Raw genomic sequence first — 14,946 nt, forward strand, 5'->3', positions numbered from 1 at the left:
CCCGAGTCAAGGGAAACAAAAATAAAAATGAACTTTTGGGACCTCATCAAAATAAAAACCTTTGGCACAGCAAAGGAAACAATCAGCAAATTAAAAGACAACTGACAGAATGGGAGAAGATACTTATTTGCAAATGACATTTCAGATAAAGGGATAGTATCCAAAACTTATGAAGAACTTCTCAAACTCCATACCCAAAAAGCAATCCAGTGAAGAAATGGGCAAAAGAAGTGAATGGACACTTTTACAGACACATCCAGATGGCTAACAGACACATGAAAAAATGCTCAATATCAATCATCAGGGAAATACAAATCAAAACCACAATGAGATACCACCTCACACCAGTCAGAATGGCTAACATTAGCAACTCAGGCAATGACACATGTTGGCAAGGATGCAGAGAAACAGGATCTCTTTTGCACTGTTGGTGGGAGTGCAAACTGGTGCAGCCACTCTGGAAAACAGGATGGAGGTTCCTCAAAAAAATAAAAATAGAAGTACCCTACAACCCAGAAATTGCACTACTAGGTATTTACCCAAGGGATACAGGTATGCTGTTTCGAAGGGGCACATGCACCCCAATATTTATAGCAGTGCTATCAACAGTAGTCAAACTCAGGAAAGAACCCAATGTGTATCGACAGATGAATGGATAAAGAAGATGGGGTGTGTGTGTGTGTGTGTGTGTGTGTACATGCCCACACACACACATACAATGAGGTATTGCTCAGCAATCAAAAAGAATGAAATCTTGCCATTTGCAACAATGTGGATGGAATTAAAGGGTGTTATGCCAAGCAAAATTAGTCAGAGAAATAGAAATATCATATGACTTAACTCATATGAGGAATTTAAGAAACAAATGAACATAAGGGAAGGGAAGCAAAAATGATATAAAAACAGATAGGCAGACCAGCCATAAGAGACCCTTAAATACAGAGACCGAACTGAGGATTACTTGTGTTGTGTTGAATGGGGGGATGGGCTAAATGAGCAATGGGCATTAAGGAGGGCCCTTGTTGGGATGAGCACTGGTGTTATGTGTAAGTGATGATTCACTGAATGCTATTCCTAAAATTTTTATTACACTAACTATTAACTAACTTGGATTGAAATTTAAAAAAAAGAACAATTTTATGAGATAAAAATATCAGGGGGCTAATTGTTGAATATCTTCACTACAATTCCATATAAAGTGATATTACCAAATAAATGAAGCTAATGACCATGTCATATTTTTTTTTCCATTCAGGAGCAGTGTCTCTTACTTAGCTACTAGCCTATCTTTTGTTGTTAATCAACTCAACTTCCTTCTGAATTGTAGGCAACTTATACTGTATTTTATCTTTCTTTGAAAGTGTGTAAATTTTTCCTTGTGGTTGTGCTATCCTTGAAAGTTTAGTTTCTTCAAGATTTTTGTACCATTTACTTAATAATTAGGAATTTCTCAAAAAATTAGAAAAGGTAAGGCCGCAAAACAATTCATTTAGTGGATACTATTGCACTATTGTCTTTAAGATAATAATGCAGCTTCTAAAACCTTAAATCTCCTTAAAAATTTTAGAGGGTGAAAAAAACGCACAGAAAACAATGAGAAATTTAAATGCAAAAATAATTTACATTGTGCCTATATCTATTGAGGCCAACAGCTTCTATTATTTAATAATCAAGCAGAAGAAACAGATTAAGAAAACTATAAGTTCTTGAGAGTTAAATAATAATCATTTAGCCATGTGGTAGGATTTCTTCAGATGATAGGGTAGTTTTCAGGTAAAAATGTATCTAAAAACAATTATTTACCTTTATATAGTTTATTTAGATGATGGGAATATTCTTAATCATGTCAAGTTAAGCATTTGGATATTACAGACTGGCAACTTGAAATGTATTATCTACATAATGCATTTGTAAATCTTGTTAAACTATTAATTCCAATAATATCCTTCAACAGGAAAGTACTTAAGGTTAATTTTATTTTCTGAAAACATATTTACTTTCCCTTATTTTAAATTGTTGCTTTTCATGACAGGATCGGTTTCAGCTTACGTCATGATCTCACAGTTGATGAGATGGAACACAAAGTTGGGCTCCACAGCTGTGAACACGAGCCTGCTTGGGATTCGCTCTCTCCTTCTTCCTCTGTCTTTTCCCCTGCTCATGTGTGTGCTTGTTCTCTCTCCATATAAATACACTTCTAAGAAATTTTTAAAAATTGTTACTTTTCAAGGTTAGAGAATATACTTCTAGAAGAAGACAGATATAATCAGTGGGGTGTGTGTGTGTGTGTGCGTGCACATGCCAACACTGTAAGAAAAGCAATGATGTGTGTTTTTTGCTTTTTGTTTTTATTTTTATTTTTATTTTGAGAGAGAGCCTATGAAAGAGAGCATGTGTGTATGCAGGGGCGGGGGAGGGGGTAGAGGCAGAGGGACAGAATCTCAAGTAGGCGCTATGTTCAACATGGAGGCCTATGGAGGCCTCAATCCCAACCCCCTGGAATCATGACTTAAGCCTAAATCAAAAGTTGGACATTCAACTGACTGAGCCACCCAGGTGCCCCAAGCCCTAATTTTTTATTTTTACAGATTACATGGTATAAATACTTGTACCACTGATGATCTCAGGTTTCTGCTACTATTGTCCTTAATTGGGAAGAGCTATAAACAATTTTCTCTTGGAAGCTAGTACTGGCTGGTCCCCGAACACCACTGGATAAAAGTGATTGTCCTTTCCACATCATGGAAATGTCAACACATAAAAAGAAAAACGGAATGTCGGAGTCTAAACATTTATAATACAAGTTCAAGAATTTCCAATATTATCAAAATTAGCATATCATGCCCTGTTATTTTCATACCGGTTTTTAATATCTGAAATTAATAATTTGATTTATTAATGATTGCCAGCCACAGTAATCTGAGAAATACCAGGAAAAGGACCTTATCTGTCAGGTAGACATGATGTACCCAGTAACTACAAAAATATCTAGCACATAGTAGGCCTTCCGTTAACATTGTTAAATCAATGTCAACACTTCAAAGTTGTTACATATTTGGTCTTAAATTAATAAGTTTCAGTTTATAAGCCAGTAGGAATTTGATTTTAAAAAATCTGGGTGATAAAAAATGTGGGTGCTTATATAATTTTACTAATAAGCATGAACAAGAACCACCTGAGGGAAGTAGCTCAGCACAGACACTGGCTGCCTGACTTGCTTACTCTAAGGCCCACCTCTCTGTGCTCTGGCAGTACTAAACTTCTCAGTCAAGTTTGCCTCAGTCCCAGGATGGTGGGTCCCTTCCACAACAGACCAATACAAATCTCTGCCCAAACGACATCTCCCAATCAGAGTTCTCCAGAGCCTCAGTTCTGGTGGAGTTGGTGTCCAGTCTTACTTCACAAGCAGACCAAGAACAAGTAGTTAAAACTAGCCCATGCAAGTCTGGGAGCAAACATTTCACACTTGAGGCAAGGAGGGCCTCTACAGACAACTGATCCTAAAGATAGAGAAGCCACAACACAACAACAGAACACATGGAGCATGTACCAGAGATACTCCCTGAAGCACCAGGCCATAGGCACTATATGACCCCTTCATAAAACTATTACTTTCAGAAGCAGGGGACCTAACTGCCTTTTCTAACACAGAAAGTAAGGCACAGACTTAGAAAAAAAAATACTAACATGAAGGAATTCATCCCAAATGAAACAACAAGAAAAGTCCACAGCCAGAGATTTAAATGTAATAGACATAAGTAAAATGATGGATGGCGAATTGAAAGCAACAATGATAAAATACACACTGGGCTTGGGAAAAAAAGACACTAGAGAGACCCTAACCACAGTGAAGAGTTAAAGAATCAGATGAAGACTACAATAAATAGGACTGGAAACATGCCTAATTCATTTAACAGGCTGGAAGCAGCAGAGGAATAAATTGGTGACCTAGAAGATAAAATAATGTAAAATAATGAAGCTGAACAAAAGAATTATAGAAATGAGAATGGACTTAGAGAACTCAGTGAGTCCATCAAATGTAATAACATTAATATAAGAGGAATCCCAGAAGAAGGAGTAGGAGAAGGAGGTGGAGGAGAGCAAAAGGGGGGCAGAAAGTTTATTTCAAGAAACAAAAGCTGAAAATACACAATACACAGAGCCCTAGGAGAAGCTACAAACTCCTAAACTGTGAGATCACGACCTGAGCCAGAAGTTGGGCACTTAACTGAGACACCCAGGCGCCCCTAGAGTAAATATATTTTAATGGAAGAAAATGTCAAGAGAACAAACAACAGTGACATAAGCCCTAAGAAAAAGAGAATATAACAACAATTCCATATATTTTAAACTGGATAATCAGAGAAGGTCTTCTAAAGAGTGACATTTCAGGAAAGCAGTGTGAAACATGAAGGGGTGGGAAGGCAAGGGAAGCAGCAGGTATTAAGGTCTTTAGGTTGGAGACAATTGAGATAGTTCAGGGAACAGGAAGAACTCTGTTGTGCCTGGAATAAGTAAGGTGGTAGGAAGGGTGATGGGAATTGAAACCATAGACTATGTGATGTCATTTGGGCTCCTGGGTGCCATGTGAAACAGCTTCGATTTATTGTAAATATCATGGGCAAACTTTAGAAACTTGAAAAGATAATAATGATAAAATCTGAACTAGAACACTTAAATTCTCAGACCATGATGTGGAGAACAGATAGTAGGGAAATATTTCAAACCTGGTATATTGGAAAACTCTTGCAGATGAAAAAGGATAAAGCTGTTGTATGAAACCTTGTCAAAAGTAGAATTGCCAGGTCTTAGTGATGGGTTGTTAAGAGACATGGAGGAAGGAGAAGCCATGAAAAAGTTGGAAGTTTGGCCTGAGCAGCTAGAGGTATAATAGTGCTATTTGCTGAACTGGGAAGACCAGATGAGGTGGATCACGTCAGGTAGGTATTCATTATGTGAATCTAAAACTGAGGGAGGTTTCTTGGGGCTAAATATATATTCTACAGACTCAGAGAGTAGTTCTATCCTTGAGGCTACATGAGATCACTAGTGAATGAATGGAATTAGATATGAATCCCAAGAACTAAGCAGAGAACGTCTCTCCCCTTTAGTGAGCCCAAACTACTAGAAAGATTTTCTGAAACCAAGCATGAAGAAAAGTTTTAAGGAGTGAATAATTAACTGCATCTGTTAAGTCAACTAAGAGAAGAAACACAGATGGACTGTACAATTTCATTGGAGCAGTTTCATTAGAGTAGTGAAGAAAACCTAATTGAGATTGAACTATAGAGAAAGTGAAAGAAAATGAGTGGATAGAAGCAGTATGTAAAACTCCTTGAATGAATTTTGCTGTCCAGAGGTTTAGATAGGTGGGCTAGACCTGGAGAAGATGTAAGTAAGATATTTTTGTGTTGTTTCATTTATGAGATACATTGAGAAGCATATTTATATTTTAACGGAAATGATCTTACTAGGACAGGGAGAAGTAAAGAAAGTGCATAAGGGAAATCTGTAAGTAGGCAAGGGGAAATTTAAGTTTGTGTGCAAGCGGCCAAGTGTAGAAGCAGAAAGTATTCATTCCTGGAAACAAGAATGGAAACTGGCAATTGAGATAGGAAGATGAGCTACATCTCTTCTGCTTGGTATTATTTTATCCTGGAGAGAAAAAAAAGTGTAGCTATCAGTTGACAATGGGAAGAATTGATGTGGAATACTGGAAGCACAAAGTGTAAGATAGTCAACCCAAGGATTTAAGAGTAAATAACAGACTTGTTATGCCCACTTAGGGACTGTCTGTGTATGCATGTATATTTGTGTGTTTTTTGCCAGTTTAAGTGTTCAAATGAAGTCAAGGATGATAATTAAGCAGTACAAAGAGGAATCCTTTCTATTCATGGTATGCTAAATGATTTGTTAAATATTTTGACTAATACTTCTGGATATAAGCAAGCTGTAGTTAAAAAGTTAGTTATACTTGGGTTTGGATTTTGCTAGAAAGGTAGGCTGAGTTGGAGATTGGGAAAGCTTTTGAATATGAATCAAAGTTCATGATTTTACTTAGTGATAGACTATAAAATCTAAACCTGAGAAATAAAGGAAATGAAGAAATAATAACTAGTGGGAAAAATTGTGAGTAAATTTTCAAGTCTCCTGTGTTGTCAGTCAGTTCTTAGAAAGGAATTAGCATAGCTAGTCTGTAAGTTTAGGTACAAAAATCATTCCCAACCAGGTATGCCCTAGCATTTGTAACATAACTTTGCATTATAATCCTTAAAAAGTAGAACCGGTTTTATCACCTCTTGAATCTGGATTGTCGTTGTGATCGGTCTTGATGAACACAGTGCAGTAGAAGTGACACTGTGTGACTTACGAATCTAGGCCTTAAGTTACCTGGCACCTTCTGCATTTTTCCTCTTAAAACACTGCTGCCCCATGTGGAAAAGTCAGTGGTGGTCATCTAGAGGATGAGAGATGATGAAACAGAGAGGGAACCAGCTGACAGCCAGCATTAACCTCCAGACAATTGCTGCCACAGAGAATCTTGACCTATTAAGTGACTTGAAACTATTCTATCTTTGAATGTTGTATCACACAGCAATAAACAACAGATACAGGGATGTTAGAGTACATGAGCTAGAAAAATATAAGATAATTAATTGGGTTAATTGCTGCTTAAATTCAGTCATAGCCTCGTCTGAATACTCGGTTACATTAAGACTAAATATACTGTTAATTTTCAACTTAACTTGCACAAAATAAGAGGGAAAATAATATAGTTCATGTATACAAGCATACACATTAAAGACTGAAGCTTTTTATTTTTGTAGATGCTCAAAGCATTGAGAGGAGATGACTGCAAACCAAAATGCTTAGATTTATCAGGTCAAACATTCAAGCATTGGAACCATCCAGTCCTTTCAAAGCTCCTGCATCAGTTGGCATTTCAACAAAATCAGTCACAAATAGTGGTTTGATTAGTTGTGTCATGGATTACTTTGAAACCTGTATGCCATTGATAAGGAGCTCAACCCACTTTCAAGCCTAAGCACATGACGAAACTTATCTCCAAATCCCATTTTTGAGTGTCTGTTTCTGATGGCCATTCAATACCAGTTTCCGAATCATACAGATTTAGTTAGGAGACTGAAATCATTCTGGTTGCCTGAATAGAGAAAATGTAATGGAAGTAATTATTAATTAGTCAATTAAATTTTAAAAAAGGAATACCTTAAATATACATGTAGCAACTTCAAGGAGCAGCAATCACTGCCCCAAGTTAAAATAAAATAAGAAACCTACTGAAATTATTAGGAAAGGTCCCTAAGAAGTTGATATTCAGACCTCTGAGGAAGAGGTTGTGCTCAGCTAGCATTGGTATTTCCAAGCTTGAGGATTTCATAAACCTGGAATCCTGACCTCTAAAGATAGGGTGCCAACTTTATCAGTGCTTGAATCTGTGGGAGTGAGACACAATGAACTTGATTATGCAAGGGATGGAAAAACTGAAAACCAGATAGAACTGTTGGTATAGAGGTGATTCCTTGTGCCAGAGTGAAGACCTCTTTGGACGACACAAGGGACACAAGCATATAGCAAACCCACACGCTGCAACAAAAAGACACCAGAACAAGGGAATTCCTTTTCCTGGCTGCTCGTCTTTCTCTAGAGCACCTTTGTGGAGGAACCGATCATTCAACTGACTGGCAGAACAGCAGTAATTTTCACAGACTTCCACTTTAATTATCATAAAATAGTACAGAGGGGAAAGTTTGGAGATGAGAGACTTAATAACCAGAATAAAACCCAGAGACAAAAAAGAAGAAAGAGTAGAGAAGACAAATCTCAGGGTCCAAAAAAAATATTAGTAAGACTTTACCGGTCTAATACCTTCACTTTAAGTTAATGTCTAAGGTACACAAGTGGAAACAGCAGAAAGATTATTTACTATGGGTAAATGAATCCATCTCCATCTGTAAAACTGAATTAAGTTAATTTCATATTGATATATCCACAAGGCACTAGGAAAAGGCAAATAGAAATTATAACAAGATAATATCATTATACCTGTTATGTCTATCAGCACTTGTACTATATTTCACATAATAACCTGAATATGACTAAGAACCAGTAAAAAGGACAAAAAAGGAAGTATACAACTCAGTAATTAAAACGCAGTTTACCTAGGTGGCTCAGTTGGTTAAATGTCTGACTTCTGCTCAGGTCATGATTTTGCACTTCGTGAGTTTGAGCCTCGAGTCAGGCTGTGCTGACACCTCAGAGCCTGGAGGCTGCTTCGGGATCTGTGTCTCCCTTGCTATCTGCCCCTCCCCTGTTCCCACTGTCTCTCAAAAATGAATAAACTTAAAAAAATAATAATAATGAAAAGGCAAATCACACAATATTTTTTAATGGCAAATGCATCGCCAGCAAAAACATGGAAGGGTGTTCAGCATTGTAGTTACTAGGCACTGCCCATAATATCCAAAAAGTTTAAATAATACAAAATCTATGCATGTTTGTACAATCACATGATAGACATGATACAATGAAACTGAACAACCTACAGTGATACGTACAACCTGGACGAATTTGACCAAAGGGTAAGCAACACCTGCCTCATACCAGAGTTCATACTATATGATTCCATTTATGGGAATTTCAAAAACACTGAAACCTTGACAGAAGTAATGGAAGTCAAGATAAGGATGCCTTTGTTTGTGAGGCTGAGGAACTGGTAGTGGAAAGGATGGTCTGAGTGGCAGCATGGAGAGAGAACCTCTGGAGGACTGGCTGAGCTCTTTGCAGCTTTGAGTCATTTTTTAAAAAAGTCAAGTTGGGGAGACAAGAATGCCACCTATAGAACTACAGTAGGTTTATACACCTTAATACAAGAGGAAATAAAACAGTGTACCAAAGCTCTCCTCACTTTAGCCCTTCACCTGGAATATCCAGGCCGTTGGTAAGTTGTTGAACAACAGTAGGAAATACTTAAGTGCTGAAATAATCAGTACTCCAGGAAAGACAGGGTATCAAGATAAAGAGTAGGCATAATCTGGGACATCAAGACTTGGAAAGTAAAGGCGGTAGGCATGAGTTTACAAACTCGACGGTAGCTCCATTTTCCAAAATACTAGATAGGACCTGTCTGAAAAGCAGTGACCAGGTTGGACTTAGACCATAGGATAGGCCAGTGATATCCCATCACCCCATTACTTCTATCATACCTAAGTTCTTGACTGGACTAATCTTTTTTTTTTAACATGTATGTATGTATGTATGTATATATTTGAGACCAAGAGAGACAGCATGAGCAGGGAAGGGGCAGAGAGAGGGAGACACAGAATCCGAAGCAGGCTCCAGGCTCTGAGGCATCAGCACAGAGCCTGACGTGGGGATCGAACTCAGGAACCAAGAGATCATGACCTGAGCCTAAGTCGGACGCTCAACCGACTGAGCCACCCAGGCGCCCCTTGACTGTACTGATCTTTTAACAAATGTTTTCTCTTTTGAGTCAGATATTTAACAAAAATATTCTTACTAGACGGTTTGGATCCTTGGTGGTGTATTTCATAGGAAGTTAACCAGGTGAAGTAAAGGGAATTTAGATGAAGACTCAATTTGGTATTCTAGCTGGCAAATAGTCTAAGAAAATATTGAATTGATTTGGTAATGCAATATTATTTGTATTGTAAGTGCACCTAGGTATATATGTAAATATACCTGTGAAGAGATTGTTTTACAAAATACTTTTTAAATTCATTTTGAAAAAAACAAGAACATTATTTTCTACACTCAGAGACCATTCCTTTACATTCAAAAACTTTGGTTAAGTGTTTCTGCAATTACGTGGCTTTATCCTGGTGGTCTTCTGGCTGACATTCAAAGATTTTATTGTCATTCTGGTCACCAAATTTCTCCTTCAAACTCACACTTATTATGGTAGTCACAGTTGTCTTGTTCTGTTCCCCAGCAAGGCTGAGTGCTGCCTGCCACCAATAGCATCTGATGCTTTGGAGGCCTTCCCAGTCATTTCTCTTTGCCACTATGTCCGCTTAAGCCTCCAGAATCTCTCACCATCCTGACAGTCTTAGGTCAGGTTTTGCCTACCCCCAGAAGTGCCCTAACTCCTCCATCCTCTCCAATCTAATATAATCATAACTCATACCTTATGTCCACACTTCCCAAAAATGGAAAATTTTTGCTGGTTTTCATAGCTTTCCTTTTTTATTAAAGTTACTTATATAAATGGTGCTTTGCCTTTCTAAACTGTGAAGTTCTAAGGCCTCATATTACCTTCATATTTCCTACTGCAGTAGAGTGCTTCTAAGGTGCTTCATAAAATGTGGCCACGCTAACTGGCTTAACTTGATTGAACTTATTCTAGTCCTAAACCTCTACATGTTTCTGATTACCCAGTAAGCTATAATCCCTTACATCTACATCTGCTTTTAAACATCTCTATTCGATTTTTCCCCCCATTTCTTCACTTGACAGTGTTCACGACTGGCCAGAAGCCGGACTACTGAGAGATCTTCTTTACCAACATATGGCTGTATCTGAATGATTGCACTAGACTTGAGTGTGCTCATTTAAGTCTAATGAGGTCCGCAGAGGTGACCGTATGACTCATGACATGAAGTCATTTTTCCAATTAGCATTCTGACAAATGCATTAGAAGGAGAACCCTTTCAATAGATTTCCACAGCTGCTGAAGGGATCAGGTGTCAGAAGATTTTCAGCTTTGTTCTGCTGTTCTGGTCAAATAACTTATTTTTACCCAGACTCTGCCTCTTGATGCAGCTGGCGGCGATCATATGTCATCGGAGTCTGAGCCCGGTTTAAAAATGGTCCTCGTTACAGTACTACAAGTGAAGAAATTTTTAAAAGGGAACAGCCATAACTTTTAATTGAGCCATTCATCTTTTTACAAATATATAGTATGATACAAAATAATTTTGTCAGAACCAACCAATTATGTGTCACAATAACACTTGTATAATACACTTATTTGCAAACATAATAAAAAAGATTAGAGATATTTTCATTATCCTAAAACAGTGTCTTCTGGCCTTATACCACCTTTGTATTCAAAGGTACAAAGTACCACTTTGGCCTTGTACCACCTTTGTATTCAAAGTCAGAACATATATTTTCATTTGGATAAAAAAAAGTTTTCAAAATCAGTAGCCTCTCCTGACTGATGTGAAGGAGAATACCATTGAGGGAATGGTCTCAATTCTTCAATGTTGAATGCTCAAGAACTATAATAGTACCTTGGATCAACCTGGATTGCATACTTGTAAAATTTTTCTTAATGTAAATTTTCCAAATGATTGAGGAATTCTAGAGATCTGCAGCACTTTGAATATTATCCCTCAAGATATAAAAAAAATAATTATGGTAAATTTATTGGCTTAACAGATCAGAAGAAATGCAAAAGATGGGTAATTAACCAACTTAAAGACAGATACGATAATGAAAACAAGGAGAATTCTATCTCCTTGAGCATAACTCAATACGAAAATGGCTTCCAGTGCTCTTCCAAGGATAATCCCCATGTTAAATTGAGGCTCACCACTGGTGACATCCTGTAGGCATTTTTTTTTTCAGACATTTCAGTTTGTTTTGGTTTTGCAATAAAAGTACATTTTACAATATTTGAAACAGTCTAGTGGTGAGAAAGAGTTGCCTGTGCCATGTTTTCCTTTCTTAGTATAGATACTTACTATTCTGATTATTTTAATAGTATAGTACTCATGTGTGAGAAAGGGAAAACAAACAACATACTCTTGATATGTTACATCTGGAAATGAAATATGGAACTCAAATTTAGGACTACTATTCCTATAATCTGATGTCAAAATACTCCTAGCTACTACCATCTCGCCTCCCCTAAAAATAAAACGATTTAATCAGTTATGTTCTTAGAAATCTGTTTAAGAATAATTTATGTATGATTATTTATACAGGCCTATTACATAAAAGAAAACAATTCCATGGAGAGCATAAAAGAATAAATATGAACTAAAAAAAGAGTTTCCTTTACAAAAAAGGATAAGGCAAAGTTTCAAAAGATCATTCAACAAAGTCTCCATTGCATTCTAGAAAATAAAGGTATGGTTCATAATTAACGAGCCAGATGCTTTTCTTGCCTTTTATGGAATCCACACTATATTCAGGTACAATGAAATCCCATACTTAGGAAGCTATACTGAAAGTATTGAAACATTTTTCTGATAACAAATTCAGGTACATTAGGATTGGCAAACTATGCCCCAGAGAACCTATCCAACCCGTATCTGTTTTTGTAAATAAAGCTTTATTGGAACACAGCCACACCCATTCACTTAGATATTACGCATGAGTGCTTTGTTGCTACAAAGGCATAGTTGCAACAGAAATTATATGGCTCACATAGCTGAAATAATTACATTCTGGCTTTTTATAGAAAAAGTATGCTAACTCCTGAAATGTATCTTTGATTTGTGTAATTGCTGTGTTTTATGCATAATTGTTATCTTAGATTTCATTACAAGTGATTATTAAAGTACTATGGGCACAGTATCAAAAAGCTTAATTCTACTTGTGTGGGTACATATACAAACAGCTGAGTCGTTTATACTATTTAAGACAGTTTGGGAAATTTATGAAAAGGAAAATTAAAATTTATTAAAAGGAAAATTAAAATATATACATATATCATGTATATATTTTTTGGTGGAACATTTAGAATCTAACACAGAGCAAGTAGTACAAGTGTAAATGTGTGGCAGATATGTGGATGATACAGGACATTTAAAAATAGTTTTTTTAATGTTTATTATTAACAGACGGGGAGAGACAGAGCATGAGCATGGGAGGGGCAGAGAGAGGAGACAGAACAGAATCTGAAGGAGGCTCCAAGCTCTGAGCTGTCAGCACAGAACCTGACACAGGGCATGAACTCACAAACTGTGAGATCATGACCTGAGCCAAAGTTGGAAGCTCAACCAAATGAGCCACCCAGGCGCCCCTAAAGGACGTTAACAAAATTATTTCATAGGAAGAAAGTTTGAAAGAATATTCAGCCTGATCAGAAAAAGAAAAAAAAAAAGATTTATGGAGAAAGAAAAAGTTTTTAAACACAAAAAGTTAGGACATCTGAAAAAGTTGAAAAGAATTAAAACTTACTCTCAGTAGAACATAATAACTTTTTAAAAAATGTAATAGCTTTTAGATCTCTTTTTGATAGGCACTTGGGCATTAAAAAATCTGGCCCCAGAAACCTAAAACAGTGTGCTTTAATTAGCCACAAAGAATTTAATTCTTACATTTCATGGGGCAGAAAGCCTCCACCAGATACAATAGTAGAAAGTAAGAAGAAAATAATAGAGCTTTTGATTAGAACAGTAAACATCTACATTCTGGATGACACTAAATGAATGCAAGTAAAGGCTAGATGTTTTCCTTTTGCTCAGCATGTGGTATAGACGCTTCCTTCTTACCACCTCAGTCTCATCCACAGCATTACATTAGACCAGGCAGTAAGACTAGAATTATTGAGTGGTTTTGTGTTTGGAATTCTGGTTGTTTCACTAAATGCTTTTTAATGAATACCTTAATGTACTTCTTAATCTATAGTTTCTCTACTTCTCTTTTTTCCCCACTTAGAGATTAATATTTAAGTAAGAAATAGTATAATTCTTTTCACTGCCAGGTTTTATTTTTAATTCCCTTAGTAAACTATTAATCTTTTAAAATAATTATCCTTGGATTACTGTTCAAGCAAAATTCTTATGGTCAATATTCCTAGGAAAAAGATGAGTTACTGACGGAAGGGCTGAGTTTTACTAGTACATTATAGCAGGTATGAACTTTGAAATGGGTTTTACTTATGTCAGGAATACAATGCAAATGCAAATATTCCCCTGTGTAAAATAATAGCAAATGAAAGGAAATGAACATAAACTACTGATTCAACTGATTGCAATCAATGCTAGTAAGGATGTAGAAATAGATGGTTTAGAAATTTTCAAGAAGGTTGAACGATACTAATCCACTATCTTGAGTTATTTAATATGTCTTCAATAGATTCACATGCTGATGGACCTTTATTTATATCTTAGAATTGTCTTCTTTAAATACATATTTCATTACCTGTCTAATATTGAAAACGTTAGGAAAATCATGGCTAATTTTTCAAACTTATTTAGTCTAATTTTTGTGTCTTCTTTATTGCTGCAAACTTCACCTTACCAAAAATTGAACTAGGCTTCTGAAATAACAAACATACTTTGAACAAATCTAGCTAATAGACTTTTGTGTTCTTGAAAAATACACTTCCGACCTGCACTAAACTTTTTATAATTACAGAGTTAATGAAACAAGATAATGTATTTTGATTTGTATAATTATTATTTATTTGCTTTGACTTTTCAAATACACGTTGAAAGTAGGCCAGTGCTCTTTATCAGGTTTACAGTTATTTTTACAAAGTGATTTTGATCTTAGTCAGGAATGTTCAAATAAAGTGGATTGATAATCAATAAAGGAAAATACTATATGAATTATTTTGATCTATATATTGGTTTAAGTATTTGTCCTAACAGCACATTATCAGAGAACATATCTGAAGCCCATGCTTCATTTTTTTAAACTGTGCATTAGGAACATAAGATAGAGTTTGTGATGTATTTATGGGGTGCGTAACTTTACACTGAGTTGTAAATACAGCTTGCGCCTGACTTCAGAATTCCTTAATCATATTAGATGCATTCTTAATGATGTACATATCCCAGGTATTAACATCACACATAATAACAGATAATGAAAAAGTGTTTTTCTTATCTAGGGAGCATTGGTGAATGGGTTTTGGCAAGTGTGATCAAATCAAGCCAGAAGAATGCTTAAACAATGGGAGATGACAAGAGGGGGTTAGGAAAGTAGTATTCCTTCTATCCTTTCAAA

This window comes from Panthera leo, chromosome A2 (assembly GCF_018350215.1).
Source record: "Panthera leo isolate Ple1 chromosome A2, P.leo_Ple1_pat1.1, whole genome shotgun sequence".
Classification (NCBI taxonomy): Eukaryota; Metazoa; Chordata; class Mammalia; order Carnivora; family Felidae; genus Panthera; species Panthera leo.